This window comes from Hyperoodon ampullatus, assembly GCF_949752795.1.
Source record: "Hyperoodon ampullatus genome assembly, chromosome: 16".
Lineage (NCBI taxonomy): Eukaryota > Metazoa > Chordata > Mammalia > Artiodactyla > Ziphiidae > Hyperoodon > Hyperoodon ampullatus.
In genome coordinates, this window is record NC_136929.1 from 32,912,491 (window position 1) to 32,929,131 (window position 16,641).

General features: G+C 36.4%; 1 protein-coding gene across 5 annotated transcripts in view; it reads left to right on the plus strand.

The window, feature by feature from the left end:
* The window catches only part of DACH1 (dachshund family transcription factor 1), a gene marked incomplete at both ends in the record, with an annotated part of 419,718 nt that overhangs the window by 210,636 nt on the left and 192,441 nt on the right, over nucleotides 1-16,641 (plus strand). The window lies entirely within an intron of this gene.

Consider the following 16,641-nt stretch of genomic DNA (forward strand, 5'->3'; position numbering starts at 1 on the left):
TGGTGGTTCTAAATATAAAACTCAAGGTCACTATTGTAATTTTATGGAACTTTTCTGTACAAGGACTTCATTATGAGAAGTAAAATAGTGCATTGAGAAAAACAATGATATTATCCTCTGAATCTAGGTACATGCTCACTGTTGAGCAAGGATGGGACAGATTTAAATAATGGAAGATTTAGAATAACAATGTATTTGTGCGTCTATTTGAGGCTGTTGACAATTTTCTTCAATATTCCCCAATAAGCTTTTCTTGCAGGTCTTATTAGTTACTACCCAATAACCCCTTATCAGTCTCTTCCTTTATAACAAAGCCCTGATTTTATTTAGAAATTCACATTTTTCTCCAACCATAAACTGGCATGATCAGGTGATATACTTATGACGAATGAGTTCTGAGGGGTGATTCGTTAAGGTGTCTCTTGAGGAAGAATTCTTTGTGGGATAAAGAGAAATATATAGAATAAATAGCTCCTCACTTTTTTGCTTGGATGCCTAAAATTATTGTAGCCAACTTCCTAACATGGAGATATTTTCCAATATATTGAGGATAGCAGAAAGGAAGTATGGAAATAATTTGGGCCCTTGACATGGTTGACCTACTGACTTAACCAACTCTAGCTGTGCTCCTGAAACTTTTCTTAGAAGGACTGCTATGGTTTTAGGATTATATTATTATTATGTAATTTGGTGATTTTTTTCTTACTTGCTCTCTGCTTTCCCACTCAACTTCACAGCTCATGCCTTACAATGTAATGATAAAATATGTCAAGACTTCACATTTGTGACAGTGTGCAGATTGTTTCATTGTCATCCTAGTATCTTTTTCTTTCTTTTTTTTCTTTTTTTTTTTTTTTGCGGTACACGGGCCCCTCACTGTTGTGGCCTCTCCCGTTGCGGAGCTCAGGCTCCGGACGCGCAGGCTCAGTGGCCATGGGTCATGGGCCCAGCCGCTCCATGGCATGTGGGATCTTCCTGGACCGGGGCACGAACCCGTGTCCCCTCCATCGGCAGGCAGACTCTCAACCACTGCGCCACCAGGGAAGCTCTCTAGTATCATTTTTATTATCATGTTTATAAAGTGATATGATAGTGTCAGATGACAGACACGGAGTAAAAATCACTTTCATTACTTAATATGATAAGCATGGCATCCAAACAAAATCAAAATTTGGCCATAGCCTCAGGTATATTTAATGCTACCCATGACTTTCCTGTTTTTTGTTCATTTGCTTTTTGCTTAGCAGTTTTTACTAGATGCCAGGATATTGGTAAATAGTAATGACATATATTCTGTGTTTTTTGGAATTTATCAGGATACACAATGAAATGGAGATTTTATTGTTTTTTTCTTTCAGAGTTTAATCAGAGTGTACTTACTGCTGCAAGTGCAGACCTAGAAGTTACTTTTCTATCACTAAAATGTTCAAGTGTGGCTTTCTTATCATTATTGCAAATTTTCAGGTACATTGAATAAAACAAAATAATATAGATCTTTTTCGCCACTATGTGATATACATAAATTCCTTTTGAGGTATTGTTAGTGTGTCTTTGAACACTTTGCAATTTTCCACATGACTAAAATTGACAAAAGATACGGATCTTTTGTAATAATGACTAAACTTGTACATACTGCTCAGATTTTCACACCAAAATGAAGAAAGCTGGTGGAATGGGTCGCTTGTGAAATACTTAGCTTTTTAATGACATATATTAGACTCTCTGTGATTACCAATACTCTACTGTTGTCTTATTAGTCACTTTTTAGTGGCTGAAGAAAATTTGTTTTGACTGTCTCATTGTTTGGAAGAAAAGCTGTTGCAGAAGTTTTATGTCTGTTTTTGGTTCTGCTAAACTGGAAATGGCATATTCCTGTCTCAAAGGCTTTTCTTCAAGGACTTACAAGCCAGAGCTCAGTGTCTGAGTTTGTTTCCAAACTTGAATTTCTCGAGTTTCAGAGAGACAGACTTCTATTAGGCCACCGGGCTAGCACAGCAATGTTTAGATATTATTTCAATCAAAGAACTGTGTTCCATTACTCTAGGATCTATGTCAAGCTGTGGATTAGGTTAAAAAACCAACAAAAGCTCCTGGTGGTTGAAAGATTATAAGTATTTTGCTACATTACTACATTGCAGGCATGAGCACGTTCTTTCAGCATTTTAGAGTTTCACAACGTTACAATTAATTAATTGTGTCTATCTAGCTAAAACACTAGTCAGAGTTACCGTCTGCACTTTTAATAAATCCTTTGAATTCCCTTGATCTTTCTTTTTTCTTATCCTCTCTGTGTACTGTAGCAAAACTTTCCCAAACCCATAAAACTTTGATTAATGGAATAAAGAATTAGATTTGAGATACCTGTTTTTGTTACTCTCCCATGCTTCTCTGACCTTGGGGTCACTTTCTAAATGTACCTCAGCCTTTTTCAAAAACGGGTAAATTAAATGAACTGAAATTTATATAAAGCATGACCATCCTTGCTGTTACTAAGTTCTTTATCAACAAATGTACACAACTAGCCATTTACTATACACATTGAAATACAGTGTTTCTGTTCTAGTAGTTTACGTTCCTTCATTTTCTTCACCTTTTCATTCTTTTGCTCCCCAACTACATGCACGCATACAAATTAGGTAGAAAATAGAGTGGGGCAAAAAAATCGTTTATCATTGACAGTGTTTTTCATTGTAATCTTTGGGTAGCACTTCTTGGTTTCTTGCATGAAATCAAAAACTATTCATTGATTCTAAAACCCTCTACTAATTAATAACAACGAATTACCTCACTCTGCTTCAGTTTCTGGATATCCAGGTTTAACTATGTTTTTGGAAGACCTGTGTTTTTATCCTCAATTTTCTATGCAAAGAACGCAACATTTTTTTTCCATTCGGAATTTATATTAAATCATCTTTAATTTCTAGGTTTTCCACTTTCTCCTTAGTCTCTCTCTCTCTCTCTCTCTCTCTCTCTCTCTCTCTCTCTCTCTCTCTCTCTCTCTCTCTCTCGGCAAATATAGAAAAGAAGCAAAGTTACTATCAACGTGCTTCATCCTCGACCCCGGGAGAACTCAGTGTCTCCCAGCTGTGTGAAGTGTATCTCTTAGTAGGGACCCTGGTCCTGCTTTCATCTGGTGATGCCAGTGTAAGCAGCTATCATGTTCGGATTCAAAGGTGGCCCGAGATAGCATCCTGGGGACATGTCCCTGGAATGAAGTAGATCCCGATTCTGTCCGTATGCTGCCAGGTGGGAAGAGGGTTGGGTGTCCTGCTGAGAGCGTTGTGATTTGTGGGTAGAATCTGGTAGGGGTGTCCAGTTCAGAGCATCAAGCCAACCCTCTTTCCTTTCTGTTTAAGAATATCTAAAGTAAGATTCAGAACATGGCTTCTTCCCTTTCTCACAGCTTGGGAGAACTCTGTTGGTGATGTGAGGATCTGTATCTTATTTATGCTGTGGTGTGGAGATTAAGATGTTGCCTTTGAGGCCATGATAACTTTTATACTCAATACAGTGCCTCCTGAAAAAAGGAGGGTTTTTAAAATTTAATTCTTATTTTATGTTGGGGTATAGTTGATTTACAATGTTGTCTTAGTTTCCAGTGTACAGCAAAGAGATTCATGTATACATACACACTTCAGATCTAGGGATACATGCAGACTGAAAGTGAGGAGATGGAAAAAGGTATTCCATGCAAATGGAAATCAAAAGAAAGCTGGAGAAGCAATACTCATATCAGACAAAAAGGGAGATTTAGTTCAGAAGAACTCAGTTCATTTTCTTCTCTAGAAAATAATGAAAAAAAAAACCTCTTCACAGGCCATTGTTGGATGAGAGTATCAGCTAAAAACATAGACTTGTTCTTCAAAATTTTAATTGCATAACGATAAAATGAATTATTTTGCTACTAGTGTTTTTGATTCTGAAAATAAAAGAAGGATTTTTTTGGTGTGTCTAAAACAAGGCAGACAGTACATAGATAATGTATTTATTTACAATACATTTAATTAATTTTAAATCTACAGTGGACTTTGTGCACCAATGGTGAGATGACAAAGCATCATATTTTGCTAAGTTGGAGACCCAATTTAAGAGTTAGATTTGCAAAAACTGCATGTCTTCTTCCTCCATTTTGTAGTTTTACATTTAGCTAGAGAGGTTGTTCTCTAAGATTCAACACCTAAATAATGAATTTTTTTATATCGTTCAAAGCTGACCTCTGCTTTTAGAAAAGTTTATCTGCACTGTCTCATCTGTTTAGAAACATACATTTTTGGTTAAGAGATCGAAGACAATCTCTCTTTGTCTTTTTTTTTTCCCCCTGAGCTAGGGAGGTTGAGATAAAAAAGAATGACTGCTTTAAAAGTCACACATGGCTGTAATTTAAGATTTTTTTCCTCTCATTGTCCGTAACAGTTGAAAGAAACCTTCAATGAAAGTTTATTAACTAGGCCAATGCCCGAGGCAATAAAGGTTCATTTATTACCAGTTTCTTGGCTGTTTTTCTTCTTCTATTTTTCGGTTAAACTCATAGCGTAAGATAATACTTCACAAAATTAAACCTTTGACCTTCTGTAGAGTTAAGTCTCCTTTGATTAGATAAAGTAACAATTTATGGTCCAGCATGAGGTTGCACATGAAATGAATAATGCAATAGACTCCGTGTGGACTGAGAATCTATTGCTTTTGAAAAGATGAATGCTGTTTAAAGGGGGAAAAGTCCGCTTAAGTGTGTTGTCTTTATTCAGTATGCACTTTAGCAATATTTCAAAAGGCTTTACTTCCAAGATAAAGTTATGTTTGAATTTTCTAATTCTCAGAAGAAAGATGTATGGCAAAAATACTGCGAAAAGCTTTGTAACTCTTTGTGGGACTGTCTTATGAGTGATTACGCCATGCACTCCAGGTATTAACAAAAGCTGAATTATAAAATAGTCACATGAGAAAAATGACCATTGCTTTTACAAATGGAGTTCTATAATGATGGGACAATTAGCATAGCATAATTTGCGATAACGTGATGAGCTACTATTAACATGACTTAAATTGATATTTGATAAGTTTTACCAACAACAAGCAGAGTGACAAGAATAAAATATATTCATAATAATATTAAGCTAGGTTCTTAATTTTTAAACCAACCCATAGGAGTTCAGTTTCTGGTTATTGTGATATAGCAACTTTGGTGAATAACAGTAAAGTTTTAAATTTTGTTTTGCTTAAGTCATGTTATAAGTTTGAAATTCCATAACGCATTGCCAGAAGAGTGATTGGATATGATTTTCCAGATATTCCTCTCATTTTTCCATGTGCTCTTTTCAAAATTATTTGGCAAAATTGAGAAAAGTCTCAAATCAATCAGTGCAAATATTTTATTGGAATTGTCTAATGACTCCAGAATAGATACACATGCTTTCAGACTCAGAGTTGATGTTTATTTCAATCTTCAGCTCCGTGGAGGTAGAGGAATGTGTACACAGCACAGGTTCGTGTTTCACACGAAGCTGTTGTGATTAGCTGGTTGTTTAAATTACTAATTGACATGCAGAAGTTGAATGCTTGAGAGAAGTGTTTTAGTTTTAGTTTGGTTCTTTTTCAATTAGCTTAAATTATTTAAGATGAATAAATCTACTGCAGTGATTTAGTTTCTGTTAATAGAATCTCATGGTACAACATAAATTAGGTCAAGAGAAGCCATTGGATCAGTGCAACTATAGACTATGCTCATAAATGAAGAGATGTAAGGAAAATGGAAGATTTGCTCTGACTTACTACTGTTTTGAAATAAAGTAAAAGGTTTTATCAGAATTTACAAAAGACTAGCATTTATTGCCATGTCAGAAATTAGATGTTTCTTTCTGTTGTAATGCTTTTGCAGCAAAAAAAAAAAAAAAAAAAAGAAAAAGAAAAAAAGAAGGAAATGAATAGTGCAATGCCAACCATTGGTAATTCTTCTTTGATTTCCACCTGCTCTGTTTGTAGGTGAGCTGGGTTGAATATATGCATCAAACCTCAGAAGGGAAATAGTTTTGAACATAGACAGCATTTATTTCTTGAACAATAAAGTACAAGGTTGCCTCAAAATCAGACAATTAAAGTAACGTCTAAATTACACTAAAAAAATTAAGTACCCTGACTATGATTACAAAAACATGCCATGATTAAGGCTTCATGCCATCCTCTAGGAGATGACAACCACTTGAGGCTATGGACTGAGAGCTATATTTCTTTGTAATCTTCCTTGTCACATGGCAGTATCTATTTTTCTCAATTAATCAGGATTATCCTTTTCCATAGTCCAACTTTAAAACTGCAACTAAAATCTTACGTTTCCAAGCACTACAACTGGGCTCTCACACTTCATATTTTTCTTGAAATCACATAGGGAAAATACTTTTCTTGTCGGCTGATTATGGAGATTCAATGAGATAGTGATATAAATGTAAGAACCCAATGACAAAAGTGTGAAGAATATATTGCTTCAAATAGTCCTTCCATTCCTATCCTATTGTTATTCAGTGAATATGGCTATATATTTTTCTCAACCCAGACCCTGACCTCTCTTTAAAAAGTGTGTATGGGCTCCCCTGGTGGCGCAGTGGTTGAGAGTCCGCCTGCCGTTGCACGGGACACGGGTTCGTGCCCCGGTCCGGGAAGATCCCGCGTGCTGTGGAGCGGCTGGGCCCGTGAGCCATGACCGCTGAGCGTGCACGTCCAGAGCCTGTGCTCCTCAACGGGAGAGGCCACAACAGTGAGAGGCCCGCGTACCGCAAAAAAAAAAAAAAAAAAAAAAAAAAAAAGTGTGAATGTGTGTGTATGTGTCATTATATATATATAATGATGTGTGTGTGTGTGTGTGTGTGTGTGTGTGTGTGTATATATATATATTTCTTGAGTCTTTTCCTTTATATTACTATATCATAAAAAATTTTTGGCTACGTCGTCTCCAGCTATTTCTGTCTCATTGGATAACTCCCCCCAAACAAAACTTGCATGTAAAAATGACCACCTCTATTATGATTTTTTTTCTCATCTCCTCTCCTAACCAACAAGCACACACTGACAGAGCCCTACATGCTACCAGGATTCTGGAAAAAGAAAAAAAAGAGACTTATTGAAGTATCAAAGGAGTTAGAAGAGCACTTACATGGTGTTGAGAAAAGTAGGAGAACATTTGGAAATACTAATCTTAGGCTGAAATGCCAGTGAGGTGACTTTGGCAGGAAATTAAATTTATGACACCGTTTCCTCTTTTCACTTATTATACTGCCTGAACTGTCACCAATATATTGACAAGTAGCCTCTTTTAAAAACATCCTTTCACAATGTCACATACTGTCAGCTACTCTCAGGTTGGTAAGAGCCACCTGCCTGGGGCCAATGCTTTGAGTAATATGGGGTGATGAGTCATGTACGTAGTAAGAAGTATTGGGCCTTAGACAAATATGAGAACATCCAGTGCCCAGTTTAGTGGAGAGTGGAATAATAATAATAATGAGAAGAGCACATTAAAGAAAATACAAGACAAATGTTACCTCTTTCAATTTGGTTCTATTTATAATTTTTTCTATATTCAAGATATAGAGAGGAAAATCATTATTTACCTTTCTCCTTTTCCTTGTTGCTCTGTATTTAAAATATAGGACTCAGGGTAATATTATAAACAATATATTTCACCAGTAGTACAGGTTTTGTGCACAAAGTTGAATGACCATTGTTTCTGTGGCAGATATATTCGAAATTTTATAAAACAGAATCACAAATGAACATTTAGATCAGGTTTTTAAGTGGAGTCATCTTATACTCGTGACATCATCTGAGTGTCTGTAACCTTGGCTTCTTGTGCAATCCATAAGCTACTTGAGAAGAGAGGATTCATTTTCCTTCAATGATTCCATAGTTTACTGTATTCTGTACTTTTCTTTTTTCGCTTATTGATAGAGGCAGTGTGGCCAATGCTGAAGTGGGAGTTAGGGGAATTGGGATTAATCTATCATTATTTAATGGTGTGACTTTATAGAAATGATTAACCTCGCTGCCCCTAAATCTCATCATCAGTAAAATAAAAGGGTCGCAGTAGATAAAGTCTTTCTCATCTCTATGTTTTATAAGTCCAGACTACAAGTGGCTGTTAAGAAATATTTTTCTAAAGGTGGTAATATTAACAGATAGAGTCGAAGTGAAAGTTATATATTCAAGACCTTGTTGTGTCAGGTTAAACTTTTCATAAATTACCTATTTTCTTATTTTAAATCATAGTAATTTAAACATTTGAATTGATTCTGTTTCATCCTGATTCTATGAGTTAGCGATTAGGAGTTGAGTGTTTCAAAAACTTTCATGGAGATTTCTCAGTGATTTTACATGTGGCCAAATAACATCACCATGGGGTCCCCTCCCTCTGACTTCACTACTGCTATTTCTTCCTAAACTCTGGGAGACTGTAGATTTTAAGCTAATCAGAAAAGAATGCTAAACTTGATGTCTATTTGATTTATTAGTGATTAGCAATATTATAATAAATTCTTTCTGTATATTTCTCCAAATTAGTAGATTTTTTCTGTTAATTGACGCATTTAAAAATCTAATTTAATCAATTGAAAAACTGGCAACTGGTATAGGGAGTGTTTCCATTAACAGCCTCTAAGATCAATTTTCCTTTTCTCTGCAGAATATAAATGTGTTTCAAAGGGCAAGAAAAAGCAGTCTAATGGACATTAGGAGACAAACTCACACTCAAAATCTTCAGTCTACCCTGCTTTACAATTAAGTTACTTATTCTAGTTGATTATCATTTCTGTTATTTCATCATTCAAGGGTGAAGACAGGCATAGTTGAATCACAATTTCTGTTTATTTAGAAAGTATTGAGAAATAAAATAACTGGGAAAATTAGTTTCAATTTTTTAGACAGCTGGTATTTAAGTAAGGATAGGAAGAAGACATGGTGGAAAAAAGGTACTGGTGTTTTCAAGTTGTTATATTGAGCCAAGAGTTCTTCTAAGACTTGGAGTGATTTCAATTGAGTTGTAATTCAAACTCATGTAGAGCTTACAACGCACCTTCAACAGAGTTTTGCAAAGAGTCTATAGGATCTGTCAGGAGCAGAAAGATTACTTCACAGTAATGACTGTTGAATTGAACTATGCTTTTTGATGTTTTACTTTCTGAATTGAATTGTTGGACAAGATTAATTGCACACAGTGAGAGTTTTAAATGAATGACTATGTAAAACATTAAGTATCTCTGTATGCCACTTGGGGGAGAAAAAGCTAGAAGGTTTAAATGAATAAATGTATTTAATGCACAGAATGCCTGGACTAATCTTAAAATTCCTTTACTAACATCCTTGATTGAAAATAGAAACCCACTTTATTCATCTGTCTTGGTTATATTGCTCTAGCTGAAGTAATTTAATATTCCTGCTTTCCACTAATCTTGTAGTTCAACAGAAGTAAACAATAGGTTTCATAAATTAAAAATACACTCTTCTGAACATGCTTATTAGATTAAAAAAACAAGGCTGTAAACATTTATGACTGAAACAAACTAGATTGTTCAAATACTGCCATGATGTATCATGTATATCAATATGGCACTGATATCAGTTAGAATGCAAACAAGGTTTTAAATGATGTGCCCCTTCATTTCAGCTGGAGAATCCGCTTCACACCATCTGCCTATCAGATGGTTAGGAACCAGGGCTGCGTATTAATGCCACATGTTCGATTTTCCTCCTTCTTGTAATGGTTAGATTCATATTGCTAATAGCTGTGCATGAGCACTGTCGATGAAATTTCTGTGACGGTGGAGTGATGAGATATTTATAAGCTGCCTGTCTCCCTGAATAAGCAGTAGGAAGAATGCCAGACATAAATAACTTATCAATTCCAGAATATTAATAATAACTACTATTGGCTATAAACGAGTGCATGTTAGAGTACTTTTTTCTACATTTGGGTAAAGTGACATAGCCGAATAAAAAGTCTATCATATGGAAGCTTTGAATGCTTACTATCTCTTGCTTATAACTAATTTTATTTAGCCATTAGGTCTTGGGAAATGCATTTTATATGGAATGTGATGTAAAAGTAGACAACATATCAAACATTTGGAAGTCATCTTGATGTCTTTGAAACCAAAGATCAAAGATTAGACCTTTCAAGTTAATGAGCAAACAAACAGATCAGAGAAAGAATTTGACAGCAATATGTCTCTTTTATTGATATTTATAATCTATAGTTGTAATCTGCTCTTTATAACTAGGGGTACTAACTTATTTGAAAAAAATAGAATGGGGATACTTTTCCCTTTTTAGAGAGAGCAATCAGGATTGTATAACAGCATTTGAAGGATTTAAAGGCTGTTTTGATAAAAGTTGAGAGCAAAAGAAACATGCTATCTTTGCAAAGGAAAGTAAGGTTCTCAAGGAATAATAATGCCTGCTTCCCTTCCAAATGATAAACCCATGGATTTAGAATATTGAATTGAAGTAGCAAAGGGTCTGTATCAATATAGCACAGAGTGGAGACTTAGTGATTTTATGATAAATTTGATCAGTGTAGGCTACTAAATCAAATGATTTGATAGAAGCATGATTTTCAGGTGTCCATTTGTCAAATGTTTAAATTTTCACCATACACTGTTAGATAAGTTTTGTCATATTTGCATTTTTGTGAATAACTGAACAAAGGTAAAACTTAATGACATGATGGTTATTACGGGTTACTTGATAATATTTACTACCAGTTTCAGAGGGCTTAGTGTGTGCCCATGCTGTTGTGTACATTATTTTACCTTTATTCCCCACAATACTGCTATGAGGTCAGAACTGGTATCTTTGCTTTAAAGACAGGAATTTGGAAGCCTTAGGAATTATATAACTTGCTGCAGCATTTCATATAAATTTGATGCATGTTGTCCAAAGTTTGTATGGCTTTTTGGAGTGTTTTGTTTTCCAGTGACTGTATGTTTACTCCTTATATGATAGTGAGTTTACATAGCTAGGAATTTCCATGCCAGTCACTTTTTCAACAAGAACTTTAAAGGATTTTAATGGACCATCAAAAAATAAAAGTACAAGTAAAAAAAATCTATAAGCCAGGATAAAAATAAAGAATTTCTAACAATAGCTGGTTAAATAAATAATATAGAATTTGCTCTGAAGGAGTAAAACAGAATCGAGCCCACTGCAATGAGTTTGTAGCATAATTCAGACACTAATATGACAAGCTGTTTTTCTAAATTCTCTGTAAAAATCTATTCATTCTTTTGAATTGTAAGTGGTAGAGTTCGTGAAGATCAAATAGAAAAAAAAGAAACATAAATATTTTTGCATGACATAAGGCCTATGGGCTTTAGCCTAAGTTTGATGTACAGTCCCTTTCTGAGGGCCAAAAGAAGGTCTACGAGTTGCACAGTATATGACTTATTATCCTTTCTCTGAAGGAAAACATCTTTTTTAAACAAAATATCTCTCAATACATTATTTTATCAGTGGCAAATGAATTTTAAGTATACATTAAAGTTTCCCCATTGTTGATGATAAAATTGGATTTAGAACCTTTTAAAATAAAATGAAATTATACTACATTTGACTTCTCAGTTTAGTGTATGTTTTTGTCTTTGTGTATGAGATACTATAATTGTGCTTGGAGAGTGTAAAAAGGAAGTTTCATGAGGTAAAATAGATGGGTTAATCATTCCTTAGTGTAAGAAAATCTTTATTTGTTTCTTCACCATACACACACACATGCATTGTGTGTGTGTGTATATATATATGTAATTTTTCTCTCAATGAGAGAAGGAAATCTGGTGAAAATTTTACCTGATTGAAGAATCTGGAGAAATTACCCAAGCTGTTTAATTAACAATTACTGTATATATCAAATAGATTCGTATATGTAAGTGGTTGGTTGAGTTATTAACGTGCATGGCTACTGGATCTGTAACACACAGAAGTGCTGTGTTACCTGGCTGGCCTCCTTGCTTCTGCTCTGCTAGGGTAGAGGCACAGAAGACTCATTTTTCCAAAGTCTGCATTACACTACAGCAGTATGTCTCAGATTCTGATTATTGGTCCAACCTGATTTTGTATTTTAACAAGTTCCCTTGTTGATTCTTAAGCATACTCACTTTCAAAAACCACTGCAGAGATGATCTACCTAGCTAAAAAGCTTTTACTGTAAGGTGTAGACACACTTCAATAATGTACATTACTGTCATCAAATGGTCTAAGGGCAGGGAGCATCAGAATCAACCTACTGAAAGATAAAACTACATATTCCTCAGTCCATCTCAGAGATAGTGTCTATGAATGTGGCCCCAAGGAAGATAATCTTCAACTTTACCACACTCTGCAGCTGGATTTGATGTAGATGGTCACTTGGAGAAACACTGGATTACCTAGTTCTGAGGGAAAATGGGTTTGTTTTGATTGGGAAGAGTTAGAAACAGTCATAAATTCACTGCTTCAGGGTGGGATATTGAAGGAGAATATGCTGAAGTCTGATTATGAGGCAGGTGGAGAAGAGTTCTAAGTGAGAAAAGGTTATGGAGGGGGGAAAAGTGTGTGGTAAATGCTATGGGTTGCCAGTGTTTACACAAGCAGACCATTTTTTTTCTTAAAAATTTTTATTTCATATTTCAGTATAGTTGATTTACAATGTTGTGTTAATTTCAGATATACAGCAAAGTGATTCAGTTACATATATATATATATATATATATATATATATATACACATACTTTTTCATATTCTTTTCCACTAGAGGTTATTACAAGATATTGAATATAGTTCAGTATGGCTCAAGGACCTATACAGCAGGTCCTTGTTGTTTATCTATTTTATATATAGTAGTGTGTATCTGTTAATCCCAATTTCCTAATTTACCCTCCATCCCACATTTCTCCTTTGGTAACATTCTTTGTTTCCTAAGTGGTGAGTCTGATTCTGTTTCATAAATAAGTTCATTTGTATCATTTTTTTAGATTCCACGTATAAGTGATATCACATGATATTTGTCTTTCTCTGACTTACTTCACTTAGTATGATAATCTCTAGGTCCTTCCATGTTGCACAGGTAGAGCATTCTTGATTGCATAGGAAGTGTTTTCGCAGGGTGAACTGTCTATGAAGTATAGACCAAAAACTAGTGTTATTTTGTGAATTTATTACACTTATTTTTTCAAAGGCAGCTTCAATAGGGAACAAACTATACAATGGGACCTCTTTCTAAAGTGAGTGTATAGATTCTAAACTAAGTTTTTACTAGAGACAGCAAGTTGGAGGGAAGTTGAGAATTACATAAGAGATTTGAAAGGGCCATGGCAAGGCCAACAGGAAGTGCAATCAATGCAGAGGTGAGGGTGAGACTTTCGTGATTCTCTCCAGTCCCAGGCAGATGTAGCTTTGGAAAGTAAATGCTTTTTATTAAATTAATGAGATTTGCTACTCCTAGTGTATTTACATTGACTGTAATATGAACGTAATGTTTTAAATTACTTACACGGATTTTGTCAAAATATTGCCCATATTTCTCCTGTGACATTCCACGTAATCCAGTTTGAGAAGCGTTTTTTCATTCAGTGACAATTTGTGTCAGGCTTTGTGCTCCATGTTTGGGATACATATACTAAGAAAGTATTTCTGTCCTTTCAGTGTTATAACCTAGTCGGAGGAGCTAGCCCTACACCGACCCCCCTGAGCAACAACCCCCCCCCCCAAAAAAGGAGCAATAAAGAGTTTGAGTGAGTTTCTGTTCTCAGATTGCACATTAAAGTGACCTGAGGAACAGTAAAATCAACCAAAATATACAGATGGACATGTCCCAACCAGAATCTCAGATGGTAGGACTCAGCTCTTTGTGTGGTTTTAAAGCCCTGTGGGTGATTCTGATGCACAGAGAATGCAGACCTTCATTCAACAGGGCTGAGAACACAAGTAAGTGGACCACTAGCTCTACTCTTGAGGAGTTGGGTGGAAAAGGTCAGCTCTTTAAAAGAAGTGAGTCTTAGGCTGATTCTTGAAGTGTTGGAGATCTTTCCCAGGTAGATTGAAGAGTCAGGATCCTGAGCCTGCTCCCCCTAGAGCATCATATTTAAGCCTCACATGACACGTGCAAGGACAGATGTGGGACAGGGAACTGGAGAGATTTTCTAGAAAGTCTGCACGGCACGTGCAAAGTCTGGCTTGAAAGAGGAAATGTAGTCCACTAGAGGATGTGAAAGACCCCTATATGTCTGGAGCACACAGAGCAAAGGAGACCTGGGGGAAAGATAATGCTACACAGATAAGCAGGGGACTGAGCACACAGGGCCCTGACAGACACATGAAGCACTCACCTTGTCCTCAGAGCAGGCATCGAATGCCAGGGTTAGATTTTTGTTTTCATAAGGTCATGTTGACTGCAGTATGAATCATAAGAGGTTGAAGGTAGGAAAAGTGGAAGCTGTTAAGAAATAATTACAAGACTCCAGGGAACAAAAAGTGGCAGCTTACACTAGGGGAAACCAGGGGAGATGGAGAAAATTGGCTGAGTGTGAAAGTTATTAAAGAATTAAATTTGAGAACCCATCACACAGTTAGGTGAGTTAGTGAAACTAAAATCAGCAACTGTTGCAAATGTCATAGCTTTCTTCTTGCTTTCATGAAACTGGACTGAAAATAGAATATTTCAAAATTATTATGGTTATAGCATGTGTGTGTCACACACACATCTATCTGTTGGAATTTGTAGCAGAAGTGTAAACCTAAGGGGGGAAAAACTGTCAAATGGAAAAAGAGAAGAGTACCATAAATAAGATCAGATAAATAATAAAATTGTGAAAAGCATTTTTAAAAGTCAAGGGTTAATGCTGGCAGCTAAGGAGAAGCAGGATACTCTAGCTGAGGGGGGCTGCAGCCAGCCCACTGTATCCTGCTTGAGTCATAGCTAGGACTGGGCTTGACTTGCTGCAGTAAAAACTAGAACACAAGGCCTGCCTAGTTTTTACTAAACATGATGTGGCATTCTTCACGTGGTTTATCTTATTTAATCCTTCTATTATCCCTTTGTGAATAGGATGACTTTACAGATGAAGAAACCATACTTAAGAAGATTTTATAGCTTGTGTAAGGCCATATCAAGCATAGTTATGTTTCATGCTACTGAGCTTGATTCAGATCTATCCAATAATAACAATCATATCTCAAGTTGTAGTTTTTTCTTTCTTATTTGAATACTATGGAACAAGATTTACCTGCCGCATAAATCAAAGATAAAGACCCTAGATGTGTCATAAATTGGCTATGGGACAACACCAGGCAATGAAGGGAAAGGACAAGCGAGATGTTCACATTGGTGACAAGGCGAAACTGAGGAAGAGAGATTTTCTGGGAAACACAAAGAGAATTTTAAGAGAACAGGAAAGAAAATCTTCTGAAACATCTTTGAAGGAAATGAGTAACTGGGGAGAAAATTCAATCATAGGAAGATGAGAGAATCAGTTCAAGTTGGGACTTAAAAGGCAATAAGTGTTCAGTCGAGACGCAGATGAATTCTTTGAGTTCAGATCAGTGCCTTTTTAGGGGGCAGTTACCAGTTTGTCATGCAAAGAGTCAATCTGAAGGTCTTGTTGCGTTTCGGTGAGAGTTGTCAAGGTCTCTTTGGTCTGATCTGAAGGAAAGGTGAGGTAGTCTCCTAACCTCAAAAAAAAAAAAAAAAAAAAAAAAGCAGAGGTTTCTAGGGAAAAAGACCTTCTAATTCCTGAGGCTGCAACTTATTTGCCGTAGTAACTAGAAGTGATGATTAGTGGGGAGGAAAAGGAGGAGAGAGGTTTCAGTCTCAAATCCACCAGCTGCGAGTGGAAATAAATCACACAGATAAATTCAAAGCAGGCTGAAGCGCTGTAGCCAGAAATTCTGAAGCAGCATAGCAAAAGGAGTATGAGGGTGTGGGCGTGTGTGTGTGTATATCCTCTCATAGACTGTCAGAGTTTTAGAGTTAGGAGAGATCATTCACACGTTTCAGTGTCTTTCATTTTGCATGTGAAGGATGTCGGATGAAGTGAATTGACTCGGTAAAAGTTCACACGTTTAAGGAAAACAAATCGCTCCTGTGCTCCAAAACCTCTGCTGGTTACCTAGAGCCTGTACCTAAAGCCAGGTCTTCGCTTTCTGATCTTCCGTATCTGGCCTCAAACTGTTTTTTTCTAATCTCATGATCACTCCCACCTCCCGTTTTCTGGATGAACAGAGACAAACTGCTCTGGAGACGGTGTGGCATAGTGGTTAGAAAGGTCAACTCTGGGACTAGAATACTGGAGGATGACAAGTGGGGGAAGTGAGTCACAGGACTAGGATGTTCCAGACGAAGGCAATGGCAGTTGCAAAAACACGAGCTTGAAGAGGCAGGGCACGTGTGGGTACTGGGGCCACGTTCAGCATAGGGGGAGTATGGCATGAGAATAGGGAAACTTTGGGTGATTAGGTAGGTTTCCAATTCTAGTGAAAAGCTTTCTGAGTTAAGCTAAGCAGTTCAGATTTCCCCCCCTGTAGGCAGCTGTAGAGGATTTGGAGCCAGGAATGACATGTTCAGATGGGTTTGTTTGAGGGCGGATTCTGGCTGCATTTCTACGACTCTCCTTCTGTGTACGAATCATGCTT